Source organism: Lissotriton vulgaris, chromosome 1_2, assembly GCF_964263255.1.
Source record: "Lissotriton vulgaris chromosome 1_2, aLisVul1.2, whole genome shotgun sequence".
Lineage (NCBI taxonomy): Eukaryota > Metazoa > Chordata > Amphibia > Caudata > Salamandridae > Lissotriton > Lissotriton vulgaris.
The window spans coordinates 345,738,026-345,756,191 of NC_141686.1; the positions used below are offsets into that span (position 1 = coordinate 345,738,026).

At 45.0% G+C, this 18,166-nt stretch overlaps 1 pseudogene across 1 annotated transcript in view; it reads left to right on the top strand.

Moving 5' to 3' along the window:
- LOC147736740 (uncharacterized) overlaps positions 1-18,166 on the top strand; it is an 87,367-nt pseudogene that overhangs the window by 21,024 nt on the left and 48,177 nt on the right. Inside the window, exon 2 of the transcript XR_015307575.1 lies at positions 16,588-16,654. The product of XR_015307575.1 is annotated as an uncharacterized LOC147736740 (transcript). The remainder of the gene's footprint in view (positions 1-16,587; positions 16,655-18,166) is intronic.

Consider the following 18,166-nt stretch of genomic DNA (forward strand, 5'->3'; position numbering starts at 1 on the left):
GAAGGGGAGTTGTTCAAGCTTCTCTATGTGTAACATAGTGTAACTAGAGTCTTTAATTGCCATTGATTGCTGTGTTTGTGTCAATAAAAGGGTAAGATCAAGCGGTACTGCTGAGATAATGCCACGGAACGCCACCTTTCTTAAGTGTTTGTAATGTCCAGCTAAATTGCATAATTGATCTAAGATGATTCTGACCATGATACATTTGTGCACAATATCAATTACAGATGATACAATATTAACGAAAGTACAAGTACGAGGTGAAAATGTATTAATGTTCTCCAACACAGCAATATCTAAATTATCTTGGTCAAGTTGACGTACACGCACTGCAGGATCCAGTTGCAACAATTTCCATAGTTCATTGTAAGCAGCATAAACCAATCATTTAGAACGTGGTGATTTGGACCCAAAAGGGAATCAGATAGATCCAATTCTTCGGACTTGAGTGAAAGATGTTGTTTCACTGCAGATAAAGTGTAATGTTTTAACTGCTGTTGATAGAATTTACATACAGAATATGCTGTTACAGTGTTAGCGTTTATGGCTTGTGAAGGTCTATTTAATTTGAATTCAGATGTTGTGTTTAAAAAAGCAAGAGTGACAAACATTTGTGTCTATCGGCCATAATAACCACTCACCTTGAGGCATGATTGAAGAATTAAAGGTACGGTTTTGTATAATACCATTTAATTGGTCTTCAGTATAATTTGTGTAAGACTGCCAATCAGGAAGAGGTTTAGTGATGGAATATTGGGAGTATTCAAGTATTTAATTTTTGCCAACCCCAGAAAAGCTGTTGGCTGGATAATGTCGTTCAGAAAAATTGTTTGCCTGGGTGGAGAAGTGTGATGCAGCGGCCAGAGCAGCTGACTTCGGAGCACATGGCTCACGGTTTGATCTCCAAGTAGCGGGAACCAATATAACCTAGTATGATCTCAGGTCCGATGTGTCATAGCTCGTGAAATAGGTATATTTTATCTTGTGTGTTTCGGAGCTATCCTGAGGCAGAATTGGTCAATGCTCCCATTGAGTATAGTTATATTGGGGACGCTGTCCATTAGCTCTATGCAGAAAATGATGTCCATAATGTTGATAACAGAACAACTCGGCATAATTAGCAGAGTTAAAAAATAAACCCAAACTTTGGTGTGGTGTACCACTCGTTATTAAAAAGGCGGTTGGTCAATAAGTTAAAAAGTCATATGGTCTTGTTAGAATTGTCTCAATCAATCCTTTATTTTCATAAGTGTCCAAATACAAAAAAATTATTCAGAAAAGGGGGTGGTGATGGACAGAGTATCTGAATTAAGCAGAACACTCGTACCCAGTCAACAGATCAGGGCTTGATCCATCACCGTTTTTTAGCTCACTGCACCATCCCAGCTCAGAACCTGGCTACATGCAAATTAGTCTGTCCCTGGCCCAGTGCATCATGGGAACAGGGTAGAACAAACTACCAAGCCAATTCTTTTACTGGGAAGGAAACAAGCTTCCGGGGACCGGTTTCTGGCATTACAGCTGTCTTCGGCCCGGCTTGCTTGAATCCTGATGGTGCAATGAGCAAGGGACTCATATCTGAGCATACCCTTCCACGCTTATGGTGGACAAAACGATTCAGAAAAGGGGGTGGTGATGGACAGAGTATCTGAATTAAGCAGAACACTCGTACCCAGTCAACAGATCAGGGCTTGATCCATCACCGTTTTTTAGCTCACTGCACCATCCCAGCTCAGAACCTGGCTACATGCACATTAGTCTGTCCCTGGCCCAGTGCATCATGGGAACAGGGCAGACCAAACTACCAAGCCTATTCTTTTACTGGGAAGGAAACAAGCTTCCGGGGACCGGTTTCTGGCATTACAGCCATCTTCGGCCCGGCTTGCTTGAATCCTGATGGTGCAATGAGCAAGGGACTCATGTCTGAGCATACCCTTCCACGCTTATGGTGGACAAAATGATTCAGAAAAGGGGGTGGTGATGGACAGAGTATCTGAATTAAGCAGAACACTCGTACCCAGTCAACAGATCAGGGCTTGAACCATCACCGTTTTTTACCTCACTGCCCATCCCAGCTCAGAACCTGGCTACATGCAAATTAGTCTGTCCCTGGCCCAGCGCATCATGGGAACAGGGCAGACCAAACTACCAAGCCAATTCTTTTACTGGGAAGGAAACAAACTTCCGGGGACCGGTTTCTGGCATTACAGCCGTCTTCGGCCCGGCTTGCTTGAATCCTGATGGTGCAATGAGCAAGGGACTCATGTCTGAGCATACCCTTCCACGCTTATGGTGGACAAAACAATTCAGAAAAGGGGGTGGTGATGGACAGAGTATCTGAATTAAGCAGAACACTCGTACCCAGTCAACAGATCAGGGCTTGATCCATCACCGTTTTTTAGCTCACTGCACCATCCCAGCTCAGAACCTGGCTACATGCAAATTAGTCTGTCCCTAGCCCAGTGCATCATGGGAACAGGGCAGACCAAACTACCAAGCCAATTCTTTTACTGGGAAGGAAACAAGCTTCCGGGGACCGGTTTCTGGCATTACAGCCGTCTTCGGCCCGGCTTGCTTGAATCCTGATGGTGCAATGAGCAAGGGACTCATGTCTGAGCATACCCTTCCACGCTTATGGTGGGCAAAACGATTCAGAAAAGGGGGTGGTGATGCATGGAAGGGTATACTCAGATAGAGTCCCTTGCTAATTGCACCATCAGGATTCAAGCAAGCCGGGCCGACGACGGCTGAAATGCCAGAAACCGGTCCCCGGTAGCTTGTTTCCTTCCCAGTATAAGAATTGGCTTGGTAGTTTGGTTTGCCCCGTTCCCATCATTCACTGGGACAGGAACAGACTAATTTGCATGTAGCCAGGTTCTGAGCTGGGATGGTGCAGTGAGCTAAAAAATGGTGATGGATCAAGCCCTGATCTTTGGACTGGGTAAGAGTGGTCTGCTTAATTTAGACACTCTGTTCATCACCACCCCCTTTTCTGAATCATTTTGTCCACCATAAGCGTGGAAGGGTATACTCAGATGTGAGTCCCTTGCTTATTTCACCATCAGGATTCAAGCAAGCCGGGCCGACGACGGCTGAAATGCCAGAAACCGGTCCCCGGTAGCTTGTTTCCTTCCCAGTATAAGAATTGGCTTGGTAGTTTGGTTTGCCCTGTTCCCATCATGCACTGGGACAGGAACAGACTAATTTGCATATAACCAGGTTCTGAGCTGGGATGGTGCAGTGAGCTAAAAAACAGTGATGGATCAAGCCCTGATCTTTGGACTGGGTAAGAGTGGTCTGCTTAATTCAGACACTCTGTTCATCACCACCCCCTTTTCTGAATCAAATACAAAAAAGCCAGCCACCGTGTTTCGTTCATAAACAATGAACTTCTTCAGGACATAGAATGACGGTCCTGGGAGAGACAATGTATATGTGCAGTATAGCTGGGTCGGCCTCCTTGATAAGGGCCGATATGCGGTGAGTCTGGTAACTAAAATGGAAGTAATCGTCCGCTCCAGGTGTACAAGTTCAAAAATAAATCTTCAGATTCAAAAACAGTGTAATATTGTAATTATGAAAACATTGTAACCAAGGCACTATAACATCACCGATGGAAACCCTGAATCCATAGAGTATCTGAAGGGTCTCCGTTGGACCAAACACATCAAATGGTACTTTATCCGATACAATTCCATCAGTGACTGGGACCGCTGAAATGTTGACAAGGGACTAGTCTCTTTTCATTTTATATGAGGATGAATGTGGAGCCAACAGCCCGTTCAACGGTTCTGCAACAAAGCGTTCGGGGTGGTAAGGGCCTTTATTTGAAAGGAAAAAAATCAGTCACAAATCTAATCCGCATGAACAGAAATACCATGGAGAGTACTTCCAGATATATATCCACTGTGGAATCAGATAAGTGCGTTTTAACCAAGAGATGAAAACACAAATCGGTACTGGTGTGGATGCAAAACCGAGGTCAATGAAAAAATGTGGAAAGTAAAGTTATATTGATCAATATAGTAGCCTGAAGATCTCAGTTGGAATAGAGGAGGCTGGGAGTCTGGAAAAGAACTTGAAGCTTGCACCTCCAAAAGGGTCTCAAGTGGTGGATCAGAATAAGCTATTTAAATCATGGAATGTGTATAGATGTAACAGATACCAGGTCAACTGAAGGCTTGACGTTTCCCTCTGGTGGCTGGGGAGAAGCAGGAATGATGGTTTTTAACTGCTTCAAAACAACATTCTGTAGTGGGACACTTCTAGGCATATTATTTAGAATTTGCCATATGGTTTAACTTCGCCTGTTAAATGGAAACAAAACAATTGTCTTTGAATCCTGAAAGAGGAGGTAGAATCACAGTTCGGTTACCCTGAAGACCAAGCACTGGAACAGGAGTACAGTAAGATCGACCAAATTCTTTCTTGATTGTCACCTTTTCATGAACCAGATCACTAACTTTAGGAAGCCAGCCAGAGACAGGAATCAGAACAGCTGCATCCGATGAGAGAGTCGAAGGCAAATGCGCATTCGCCAGAGAGTCACAACATTTTTGCAGATTCTGCAAGACAGTACAGTGATTATCCATGTCAAAGGTAGCAGCTGCCACCACAATGTTTAGACCGTCAAGGTCTGAACATACATCTTGAAGCAAAAGTTCATTTAATATGTGCTCCGCCCACCCGGAAATCTTTTAGGGAGGTTGTTAAGTGCACATTGACCCCCATAAAGATGAGTCAACCAGCCACATCCCCTACCTAATACCTTTGCCACTAAAGACAGCTTTAAGTCACAGTTCATCAGCTACACAACAAAATTTCCCCCGGGCCTATATGGAAATGAAAGATGCACCTGCACCCCCATGAATGTCATCGATTTACATGCATTATCGGAAACAAGGGGACCACAATGGTTAAGATAAACACAGCCAAACGGCTGATTTGAAAGATAGAGCTGTGTCTCATGTGGACGGGACATATTAGGAGACTTAATCTGTTGACAAATGTCACAACATAGGACATAAAGGGGAAGTTGCTGATACAAACCATTCCACCAATACCGTTGCTGTAAAATTGAAATAGCGGCAGCGTGGGGTCCCCATGCAGTTTCCAGAAAGCTAGATCTTGGTCCAGAAAGAGTGCTTTCTAGGTCTCAACTAGACAACGCTTGTGCTTTCTCTTCAAGAAATGATGTATATACTTTTTAGGCTTCAGGCAACCCATAGGTTTCCCATTTGCTCTCCTCCTCATCTTTCTCCCCATTTGTCCTTGGCATACATTCATGTTGCCTTTTCCTGTGTTTAGTCCTCCATGAGAGCATGGGCAATCACTTATCAATCGACTGCTTTCATTTTAGCATCGTTTTTAGAAACAACTTTTTCTCTTCGTTGAACTGCAGTTCACACGAAAGGTCCTGTTACCACTCACTCCATTAATTTCTGTAAACAGGCCTGTAAAGCTTGTTCTTATCTCTTCACATTTGCTGAGCATTCAAACACTGAGATCAAATGTCAGATTCTGTTTTCAGAGGGCACGTGTTCCGTGACCTCACCCCCTTCCTCACGCCATGTGGCTGTTGCTTGGAGATGGGCAGAACTCAGCTTAGAAATGTGCTTTCCACCCACAACAGCACAACTTTGCATTGTTAAACACTTCTGTTTTCAGAAACAGCTTGTTATATTTTCCAAGTGCATGTGAAAATATTTTTACCCCCTGGAAGTAAAGATTAGCCTCTCTTCCTGTCAAGTGTTTCCCCCATGGGACATTTTAGTTTTCCCTATGTTAGCCTAACTTTATAGCGGTACAAAAGGGAGGTGGTAATGGACGGAGCATCTGAACCAATCAAACACTCACACCCAGTCAAAAGATCTGGGTTTAATCCATCACCGTTCTTTAGCCCACTCTGCCACCCCAGTTCAGACATGGCTATATGCAAATCAGTCTGACCCTGTGCCTCATGGGAACAGTCCAGCCCGAACTGCCAAGCCATGCCTTCCCTGGACCGGAAACAAGCTTCTGAGGACCGGTTTCTGGCATTCCAGCCGTCTTCAGCCCGGCTTGCTTGAATCCAGTGGCAAAGTGAGCAAGGGACTCACGTCTGAGCATACCCTTCCTCACTTATGGCGGCCTAAAGCGGTACAAAAGGGGGTGGTAATGGACGGAGCATCTGAACCAATCAAACACTCACACCCAGTCAAAAGATCTGGGTTTAATCCATCACCGTTCTTTAGCCCACTCTGCCACCCCAGTTCAGACATAGCTATATGCAAATCAGTCTGACCCTGTGCCTCATGGGAATAGTCCAACCCGAACTGCCAAGCCATGCCTTCCCTGGACCAGAACGATTCAGAAAAGGGGGTGGTGATGAACAGAGTGTCTGAATTAAGCAGACCACTCTTACCCAGTCCAAAGATCAGGGCTTGATCCATCACCGTTATTTAGCTCACTGCACCATCCCAGCTCAGAACCTGGCTATATGCAAATTAGTCTGTCCCTGGCCCAGTGCATCATGGGAACAGGGCAGACCAAACTACCAAGCCAATTCTTCACCAGAAAGGAAACAAGCTTCCGGGGACCGGTTTCTGGCATTTCAGCCGTCGTCGGCTCGGCTTGCTTGAATCCTGATGGTGCAGTGAGCAAGGGACTCATGTCTGAGTATACCCTGCCACACCTATAGTGGCCAAAAACGATTCAGAAAAGGGGGTGATGATGAACAGAGTGTCTGAATTAAGCAGACCACTCTTACCCAGTCCAAAGATCAGGCTTGATCCATCACCGTTATTTAGCTCACTGCACCATCCCAGCTCAGAACCTGGCTATATGCAAATTAGTCTGTCCCTGGCCCAGTGCATTATGGGAACAGGGCAGACCAAACTACCAAGCCAATTCTTCACCAGAAAGGAAACAAGCTTCCGGGGACCGGTTTCTGGCATTTCAGTCGTCGTCGGCCCGGCTTGCTTGAATACTGATTGTGCAGTGAGCAAGGCACTCATGTCTGAGTATACCCTGCCACACCTATAGTGGCCAAAAACGATTCAGAAAAGGGGGTGGTGATGAACAGAGTGTCTGAATTAAGCAGACCACTCTTACCCAGTCCAAAGATCAGGGCTTGATCCATCACCGTTATTTAGCTTACTGCACCATCCCAGCTCAGAACCTGGCTATATGCAAATTAGTCTGTCCCTGGCCCAGTGCATCATGGGAACAGGGCAGACCAAACTACCAAGCCAATTCTTCACCAGAAAGGAAACAAGCTTCCGAGGACCGGTTTCTGGCATTTCAGCCGTCGTCGGCCCGGCTTGCTTGAATCCTGATGGTGCAGTGAGCAAGGGACTCATGTCTGAGTATACCCTGCCACACCTATAGTCGCCAAAAACGATTCAGAAAAGGGGGTGGTGATGAACAGAGAGTCTGAATTAAGCAGACCACTCTTACCCAGTCCAAAGATCAGGGCTTGATCCATCACCGTTATTTAGCTCACTGCACCATCCCAGCTCATAACCTGGCTATATGCAAATTAGTCTGTCCCTGGACCAGAAACTAGCTTCTGAGGACCGGTTCCTGGCATTCCAGCAGTCTTCAGCCCAGCTTGCTTGAATCCAGTGGCAAAGTGAGCAAGGGACTCACGTCTGAGCATACCCTGCCACACTTATGGCAGCCAAAAGCGGTACAAAAGGGGGTGGTAATGGACGGAGCATCTGAACCAATCAAACACTCACACCCAGTCAAAAGATATGGGTTTAATTCATCACTGTTCTTTAGCCCACTCTGCCACCCCAGTTCAGACATGGCTATATGCAAATCAGTCTGACCCTGTGCCTCATGGGAACAGTCCAGCCCGAACTGCCAAGCCATGCCTTCCCTGGACCAGAAACAAGCTTCCGAGGAACGGTTTCTGGCATTCCAGCCTAACTTTATCGGCCTCATTTTTCTTTGCACATGTTACTATATAAATATTCTTGCTTCTACTTTCACACATGTAGGAAGGTGGATATCTGACTATAAGGTTGCCCCCACTTTTTGCCTGGTGTTTTGCTGATTTTCGACTTAGTTTGGCTGGGACCCTGCTAATCAGGGCCCCAGCCTATCTGCTTTCCCTCTAAAATGGACTCCATGTACTTTAAGTACATACCAGATTGGGTATTGAGTCACCTTTGTGAGTCCCGGTATAGTGTACCGTAGGTACCCAGGGCATAGGTACATCCAAGGCCTACCAGGGGCTTGAGCATGTATTATGCCACCCCTGGCTGGCCCTCCAAACTGACACCACATGTCTGTTCACACAGCCTGGGTAAGGTGGTGTAATCACCACTTACTGGGATATAGTATACCTATACCCACCTTTACATAAAATCACATATTCACCTATAAGTCACTCCTATGGCAGGCCTTGACAATCCTGGAGGTAGAGTGCTTGGTTTTATGTGAGAGGGTGCCCTAGCATGAGCTGAGCCCCTCTGCAGCTTTCGGAATCATCTCCTTATAGCTGTCCTATGATAGAGCCATACCATATACTCTTAAGTGCATTATAATCCTCGTAGTTAATGCTAACTTTGGTTTGGCTTTATCAAACCATGTCGTGTAAGGTGTCAAACACTTTGGAATACTACCCCCACTAGTCCTGGTGGGGGGAGGGGTAGCAATCCACCCTTCTAGAGGGAGAAGACATGTTGTTACTGGTTTGCCCGGTTAAAGTTAGACAGAGCCCTGGCATCACAAAATGGATGCTGCTGCCACAGACACAAGTCTGCCCTCCTGCTGCTGGACGAAACTCCGGCAGGGGAGGTCTGGACAATAGGTTTCTTTTCAGGGGAGGTGCTAGCACCTCTCCAGGCAGGCTTTAGTGTATTGGGGCAGGCAGGGTTGCATTCAGGGAATGCTTTTTCAGACACTGCCTAGGGCACACAAGGTGCTCCATGCATAGTCCAGTCCAAACCGATTGCTGGGGCGCAAGCCCCAGCGCTGGCGCGAAACTGGACAAAGGGAAGGGGGTGTAACCACCTCCTCCCCATGTCCACCCATAGGAGGGAACTTACAGGACTGATTCCAAGATGGCGGCCGGCGGCGACTTTCGGATGGCGATCGCCGCTTCCACTGGCCAGCCCCAACTTCTCTCCGGCCTCCTGCTAATCCTGCGGCCCTCTCTCGGATTTTCTGGCCTGCCTCCCGACCTGCTGCCGGTTTGGGGCCACTGCCATTACCGGAATGCCCTGTGGTCCTGCAACACGGGCCGGATCTCCGGACCACTCACCCCTCCCCCCCGCATGGCACTAGTGTTCTGAATGTGCCGTGCAAGGCTGCATTGCTCCCGGAGTCCACACTGCTTGCCCCCTGCCGACCCGCCGCCGATTCCCACACATCTTCCAGGGTGGTTGAATCCACACACAACCCATCGGCTGCCGTGCAGCACCTCACGGCCAACGCGTGACCGCACCAACAGCATCAACACGGCCTTCACCACCTTGCGCACTCTCACCCCCACCGAGCCGGCTGACCGCAAGCTCTCCAAGATGGTGACGCGCCTGCGGCTGGCCTCCAGCTTCATCTCCCACCTTCTCTACTGAACTTCTTTACTTTTTGTTCTGTCCTGGCCGACACTTTTTTCTGGACTCTGACCCTCCTTCCATTACCGCGTCCTTTAAACCTTTTCCCCGTCGATGATCCTCAAATGTTTCTTCCCTTTTCCGCTTTGCCTTCTCTCCATACCCTTGCATCCCTCCCACCCTCCCTTTGTGCTGTGACTGCATCCACACTTATGGAACTCTGCTTTTTTGCATATTGACATAACTCTAATCACTAGTATATGCAGTAGACCTTTGTACCATCAACCATTCTTATGTGACTCTTAGAGTATATCCAGTCATATCCCTCCCCTATGTATATAGAGATAACTCTAATCACTAGTATATGCAGTAGACCTTTGTACTCTCTACCATTCCTATGTGACTCCTAGAGTATATCCATTCGTATCCCTTCCCTATGTATATAGAGATAACTCTAATCACTAGTATATGCAGTAGACCTTTGTACTCTCTACCATTCCTATGTGACTCTTAGAGTATATCCATTTGTATTCCTTCCCTATGTATATAGAGACAACTCAAATCACTAGTACATGCAGTAGACCTTTGTACTCTCTACCATTCCTATGTGACTCCTAGAGTATATCCATTTGTATCCCTTCCCTATGTATATAGAGATAACTCTAATCACTAGTATATGCAGTAGAGCTTTGTACTCTCTACCATTCCTATGTGACTCTTAGAGTATATCCATTTGTATCCCTTCCCTATGTATATAGAGATAACTAGTATATGCAGTAGACCTTTGTACTCTCTACTACTCCTATGTGACTCTTGAAGTATATCCATTTGTATCCCTTCCCTATGTATATAGAGATAACTAGTATATGCAGTAGACCTTTGTACTCTCTACCATTCCTATGTGTCTCTTAGAGTATATCCATTTGTATCCCTTCCTTATGTATATAGAGATAACTATAATCACTAGTATATGCAGTAGACCTTTGTACTCTACCATTCCTATGTGACTCTTAGAGTATATCCATTTGTATCCCTTCCCTATGTATATAGAGATAACTCTAATCACTAGTATACGCAGTAGACCTTTGTACTCTCTACCATTCCTATGTGACTCTTAGAGTATATCCATTCATATCCCTTCCCTATGTATATAGAGATAACTCTAACCACTAGTATATGCAGTAGACCTTTGTACTCTCTACCATTCCTATGTGACTCTTAGAGTGTATCCATTTGTATCCCTTCCTTATGTATATAGAGATAACTATAATCACTAGTATATGCAGTAGACCTTTGTACTCTACCATTCCTATGTGACTCTTAGAGTATATCCATTTGTATCCCTTCCCTATGTATATAGAGATAACTCTAATCACTAGTATACGCAGTAGACCTTTGTACTCTCTACCATTCCTATGCGACTCTTAGAGTATATCCATACATATCCCTTCCCTATGTATATAGAGATAACTCTAACCACTAGTATATGCAGTAGACCTTTGTACTCTCTACCATTCCTGTGTGACTCTTAGAGTATATCCATTCGTATCCATTCCCTATGTATATAGAGATAACTCTAATCACTACTATATGTAGTAGACCTTTTTACTCTCTACTATTCCTATGTGACTCTTAGAGTGTATGCAGTCATATCCCCACCCTATGTATATAGAGATAACTCTAATCACTAGTGTATGCAGTAGACCTTTGTACTCTCTACCATTCCTATGTGACTCCTAGAGTATATCCATTCGTATCCCTTCCCTATGTATATAGAGATAACTCTGATCACTAGTATATGCAGTAGACCTTTGTACTCTCTACCATTCCTATGTGACTCCTAGAGTATATCCATTCGTATCCCTTCCCTATGTATATAGAGATAACTCTAATCACTAGTATATGTAGTAGACCTTTGTAATATCTACCATTCCTGTGTGACTCTTAGAGTATATCCAGTCATATCCCCTCCCTATGTATATAGAGATAACTCTAATCACTAGAATATGCAGTAGTCCGCTATGCTCTCTACCATTCCTATGTGACTCTTAGAGTATATCCATGTGTATCCCCTCCCTATGTGACTTTGCCTCTTGTACATTTGCAATTTTTCTGTTTGTATCCTTTATGTAACGTATGTAATCCTAAGTCCTTATGTTTTCAACTGGTTCTTATGTAAAGCAAACATTTGCAATTTTTTTTACGCATGTAACCCTAAGTCCTTATGTTTTCAACTGATTCTTATGTAAAGCGCTCTGACACCTTCGGGTAAAGTTCGCGCTATATAAAATTGCACAAATAAACAGGTAATCCAGCCCCCAAACTTAGTATAAGTATAGGAGCTGTGTCCCTAGGACTTTGGATTATCCTGGAACGAAACTTTGATACTGAACTCTTGGGCCTTCGACATTCCATTCTGACTGGAAGATGGAAGACATCTCCCTTGTGGTCAAGGAGTGATCGCCCTGTTCAAACAGGCACCACAAGCAACTTGCCGGTCTGCAGTTTCGAGGCTCCCGCCGGATACCGAAGAGACTGTGACACAGAACATGGACTTCCAGACTTCTCTGACCTCGACCTTCGATCACAGCAACGTTGAGACCAGTGGCGGACACGAGAGACGTGGAACCGGAACTCCTGGACATCCTGCATTTTGCTCACTGCATTGACTCCTAAGGTAACTCGCAGTTGTGCATTGGGTACTTGAAGCCCCAGCCCAGATCGCCATTTGCATCGAAGCTCAAGCCCGCACACTCCATGAGTGTCCCATGGGCCCCTCTTTTGCATTTCAGCTTGACGCGTCTTCCCGGTTCCTAGTCCGTTGGCTAGTGAGGCCCGGGAAGACTTCCTTTACAATCTAACTTGCTTTCCTGGTTGCTCCAGGCTTGCTCCAGCTTCCCTACAAAGAAGAAGCTCCCCAGACCTTGCTGGGCTGCAACAGAGCTCATCTCGACTTCCTGCGTGGGTTGGGGTTACCAAGGCTTGTTGGGTCCAATCCAGATGCTGACACCGCAGTCAACTAGATCCTTTGTGGGACAGCTCTAATCCAGCGCCTGGTCATCGTCGATGACTCCTGGACCATGTGGCTGAAGAGAGAAGCTCCACTTCTTCACTCGAAAGCACCCGACATCGCCTGGTTCCTTCCTGGTACCTTCCTGGTCACTGGCTAGTGACCCAGACTCTGTCCCCTCTGCTTTCAGGTTCTACAGATCTTTGATCCACCGTTGAATCCACCCGGACACTTTTCCTCTGGTCGCCTGCAGCACTTCTTTACAGGTCTCCATAGAAAACGACGACGAAACCCGACACGAAAAGGCACCTATGCACCCGGCTTTCCTGGGTGAGGTAACACGAGTACTCCGGTGCTCCCGTGGGTCTTGGCTCTCGAAGTGTCCTAGTTTAAAAGGGTTCCATCCAAGTCCATCCGGAAGTGTCCTTAAATTGTATATTTGTAACATCTTTGATTCCCCTAGAAAGTCAATGGTAACCCGCGGCTGTGTTTAGACACTGCACGCGTCTCCCGTGGGCCTCCTACTTCCTAACCTTTGGTTGTTTAGAGTAGTCCCAGTGATTCCACAGGTCTCAGGCCTGCTTTCTAATCCTCACGTGGTTCTTATACCACTATTTTAGTATATGGTTTGTGAGGCCCCTAGGGCATAACTGTATTGGTGCAACTTATTGTATGCTAATTGAGATTCTTGTAATGTATTTTGACCTCTGACCTCATAAAGAGTGCAGAGGGGTTGTGTTTAGAATAAATACATATATATGTGATATATACCTTGTGTGGTGTACTTTCATTTGGTACTCAAGAGATTATAAATGGTAAAATAATTTGCTTAACTCGCCCACAGAAGCCTTAGCTTGATGACTGCTGGTCCCTGCTACCACTAGGATAGCTTTCTATAAGGTTGACTTTACAACCACCATCAATAAGGGTCGATTAGACTGGTGCAAGGTGCCCACTAGAACTAATGGACATCATATGCCAGGCTAACTTCTCACAACACGGAACTTGCAAATGTTTTTGCGTTCTGTTCTTTTCCTGGGATTTACTCTGCGTGCAACGACAAGGCCAAACAATAATGGCCCAGGCACTAGTGGAGAAGTGTGGCTCAGGGGTTAGAGGCGGCAGACCCGGAAGCTGAGATCGGTCCAGGACCAGGGTTCAATTCCCCGCCTCGGCGGGTCTTGGGCTAAAAATTCCACTGACTCGATAATTCTCGCTCCGTTGCCTTCTCGACTCACGGGTTCACACTCTGCGACTCTGGGCAATAGCTTGCTTAATCTCCACAACGGCCCCTCGCGGCGGGATGCCTGACTTTCACCTTGTGGATACCCGCTGGGGCTATCACACAGGGGAATATCAGGACGGGTTCCCTAAGCAAGCGCCGGGACACCCACTGCGGGTAGCTGTGCGCTATATAAGCTCAACTACATTTACATTTACTAGCACCTAGATATAACACAAGAATGCAGCAGTTGTTTATGTGCACACGTCCTACCATAAAGATGAGTACATGAGCCAAAAACAGACACATGGAAGGAGAGTTCTGATAGAATAGCACTGCACGCGCTGAAATGTAAAACGTCCATCTGTGCATGCTTAGGTATGGGGTCTGCCGGTAATCCCCGAGATCATTCATATGTTCATTTAGCCTTAGAAGCAGGGGAGGGTGTGTAAGATTACTCTGTCCTATAACATGACGGCGCTTCTGATTGTATACCGATCATTAACCATGCCAACAATATTTTTATTAAGCTTCTCATTTCTAATTGTGGCTCGTAGACTTCATTTCAGAGCACAATAGTTTGAATAAATGTTCTTACCCGTCTTTGTGTCTCCTGGTTATCTTATTGTTGACAATTACAAGTGAGCGAGCGAAAGGGTGTTTCCTGTTACCGCGATCCCTGAGATGGTCTAGAGTGTTCTGTTCTGGGGGTGAAATTCACTTGTTTCTCTGGTAAGGTTCGACGGGCAAGTGAGTCACTCTGGCTAGTCGGACTCTGCCCTATAGATACTGAGGTGGTTTGGTGACTCAGTCTCTTCATGCCGATGTTCTATGGTTCCAAGCTTAGTTCTACTCCAGAGCAGATTCCCTGCATCAATCCTTTATTATTTTAACACGATTGTCAATAAAAATGTTCACACTTCAACTTTCTTCTCGGAGTATGCTAAATAAACTATTTGCACGAAATAGATTCATTGTCCTTGTCACTTGTGCTTTTCTTCCACCGTTGTTGTTTCCTTAGTTGGGAATCGGTGACATCTCTCAAATTAGAAGCTCTGGAGGCGTTTCTACATGAATATTTATCTTCTATTGCTGCCACCAGTGTATCCTGTTATGAACCCCAATATAGGCCTAGGTAGTTGCACAACCTTTTACCTACATTTGTCTTACCATTGTTCCAAATAACGGGTCTGACGCTGACCTTTTACCTAGTTAGGCGCTGCATAAATGTTGTGTGGTTTTCTCAGAAAACTAGCCTCATTTATTATGTATGAGTATTCTCAGTGTCACAGCAGGATTACCATGTTCTGCATAATAACTCTGTATAAGGGTCACCACTATTATCATCTTTGTTCGACATGCCCATAGTACCATGACACATCTAGGTAGAACCCCTGAGGGTACCTTTCGGGTACATACGCACCATATCTTTTCTAGGCAGCCATAGCAGAAGAAACTTCCATGCTGACAGGAGACGCTGAAGACCCTGCCCGCAAACACTCCAGCGCGGAGTGGTTTGACATCCCTCAAGGGGTGTCCAATTCCAGGCCAAGACGAGGTCCTTTGCTCTCTCACATCAGGTAATGGGGTTGGCTCTTTCATAGGGGGATTCTTGGCTATACACCTACATGCATTCTAGGTACACTTAGGTACATCTAGTTAGGGTTGCATCGTAGGAGTACGCGTTAGTATTGTCATGTATCTATATGCCTGCATATATTCACTGTTTTAGCACTACGGTAGAATTTGACCTTCTATTTACTTTATTGGTGCTTATCACAGGATACATCTGTTACTGTCCAATGGTTGTTGCAGCACACGCATTTTATACTAGCATGACGCTGGTTCAATAAATGCTTATTGAAAACGTCCCCATATTTTATTATGTGTATCTCTCAGAGAACAAGTGATCACGAGTGATTGAGCGAAAAGCACTGTACTATTGCCCCGATCCCTGAGGGATCAGGGTGGTCGTGTTCAATAGTTGCCAGGAACTGTTCACTCCTCGGTAAGAGGGGCTCATAGTGGCACTGCTGGTCTGCAGACTAACATATCCTCGGGGGGAGAGGGGTCTGGAATCAGTCTGGACACCAATACCTTCGTTTCTGTTGTCTAAACGCGCAGAGCCTTTATAGACTATAGTGGTTATTTTGGCTGAAACGAGTCTACGCTTCACATTAGCTGGCCGTGACAAAATGAAATCAGCAGTTTCCCACCCATCCCCCAGCCTATGAATGTAGCTGAAAGTATGCAGCGTCGGAGCTAGCAGAATTGCATACGGAATGTCACTCACACAAAGAGATAAGATCCCTTGACAAACATCGTACATTCTGAGAGGTAGGCGAGTCAGAAAATAAAGGGCAGTGTCATGTTTGTGTGGGTTTCTGATGGATGTTACGACGGTTTACCTCATTTCATTTACTCGTTCAGTGGTTGGGTTATTTTATGCGTCTGTATTCTCGAGTGACAAGCGTGGTTTAATTTTGATTCCCGCTGCCTGAAAAAAGTGTTTCCCATTGTATTATTTGGGTCAGACCATCACGCAGGACGCTTGTAGGGGACCCATTGCTTTAAGTGTAAGCCATATACGAGCCCATTGGCGTACATATATATTTTGTTTATAAAATGTTGAGCATGTCTATAAATATCATGGTTGTTACTAATTTTTAATGCAGCTTTGTGTAAAACAATGTGCGTGTCCAACAATTACACCCCATTATTAGACCTTGGGCCTGTGTAACTACACTATTTGTTTGCACTATGTGCGCCTTTCTCTTGCATTAATTGTGATTTACTCTTGGATTTTATAGCAAGAAACCAGAGGGAAAAAGTAATCAACCTAGTCAGTGCTCATCTGCTGCTCCCTGCATGATTGAGGTAATATTTTGTTCCTTTTAACTTTTAGTGCGAAGCATACAGAAGGCATTTGAGTGAAAAAAAAAATGTGCCCAGCAGAATGAACAAAATTGCAAACATTTATTTTCGATAGTTAGCTTTCTTTAAATTTTGCCAATCTTTTCTCACCTTGCAATCAGATTTTCTTTTCTTTTTGCTCGTGGGCGCTGTCACAGTAACATTAACAATAAGACACTAACATTAACACTGTCACAGTAACATCAATTAGGAGGCCAAATATGGCTAACAGACATTAAAATTCACAATGCCAATAGCTCAAATTTTGGACATTGCTGAGACCTTTTTAACCCATACAACCACTGAATCACCCACTCAGACATCTATGCACAGACTCATACACCCCCCAAGCACCCACCCACACAGACACTTAGGGACTCATACAGATACTCAGACAACATATCAATAACCTATATAGACACTCATGTAGCTATTCAGCAACCCATGCAGTTGCTTACACACCCACGGAGAGACTAATGCAGACTTTTACACAGTTTAGTCACTAACCCATGCATTCAGTAAGAAATGTTCAATCACTCACTTATACAGTCAGTCACGCACCTACTAAATAATACCTTTAGGAACTTGTAAATGAATTCATTCTTCAATACACCTTGGCATAGATATATAAAACATATTTAACCTTTACAGAATCACACATTCACTGGATGATGTCATGAGTGATGTCATTTGAGATGTCATCAGTGATGTCATCAGTGATGTCACTGACCATGTCATGAGTGATGTGATATGTGACATCATCAGCAGTGCATTGCGGGCTCCCAAGTTATAGTTAGCTCAACTAACTATAACAGGCAAATTTCTCTGGTTTTATATGAGTCAAATGTTCAACTACCTATAACGTCCCTGAAACCTATGGCTTTTTAGTGAATTTCTAAGGTTTTTTAAATGCTAATTCCTAACTATAACTTGTCTGAAACCTATGTTTTTTTTCAGTGAATATATATTAGACACTGACGAAGGAAAACCGAAACGCGTTTGTCTGCTGAGTGTTTCTGATTAAATCAACTTGAACACTTCCCCTGCGAGTGCCGGATTTTCTTTCTGTTAACAACGAGAGAAACTCAGAGCTGTAATTTGTTAACGTGGAGCACCACCACAAGAGGCACCCGTCTGCGAGTGACCCGGATACCTGGTGCAACGGAGCTGTAATATATATATATATATATATATATATTACCTACTGGCCGTCGCCAGTAGGTAGTTATAGTTAGGATTTTTTTTCAATGTTAAATCTCAAAATTCTATTTGGAATAACTTTGGCGCCGGTTGACGAATCTGCCTCAAAATTTCCTCAAAATGGCTTCGTCGAGCTCCGGTCCTTCCCTGAAAGTTTGCGGGGGATGCGTCAAGCGGGGGCCAAGATAAAAGGGGGGTCCCAAAACGCGTTTTCCCCATGTTAATTTCCATAGGGCGGTCGACCTCACTTTTAGCCCGAACGGCTGAATGGATTTA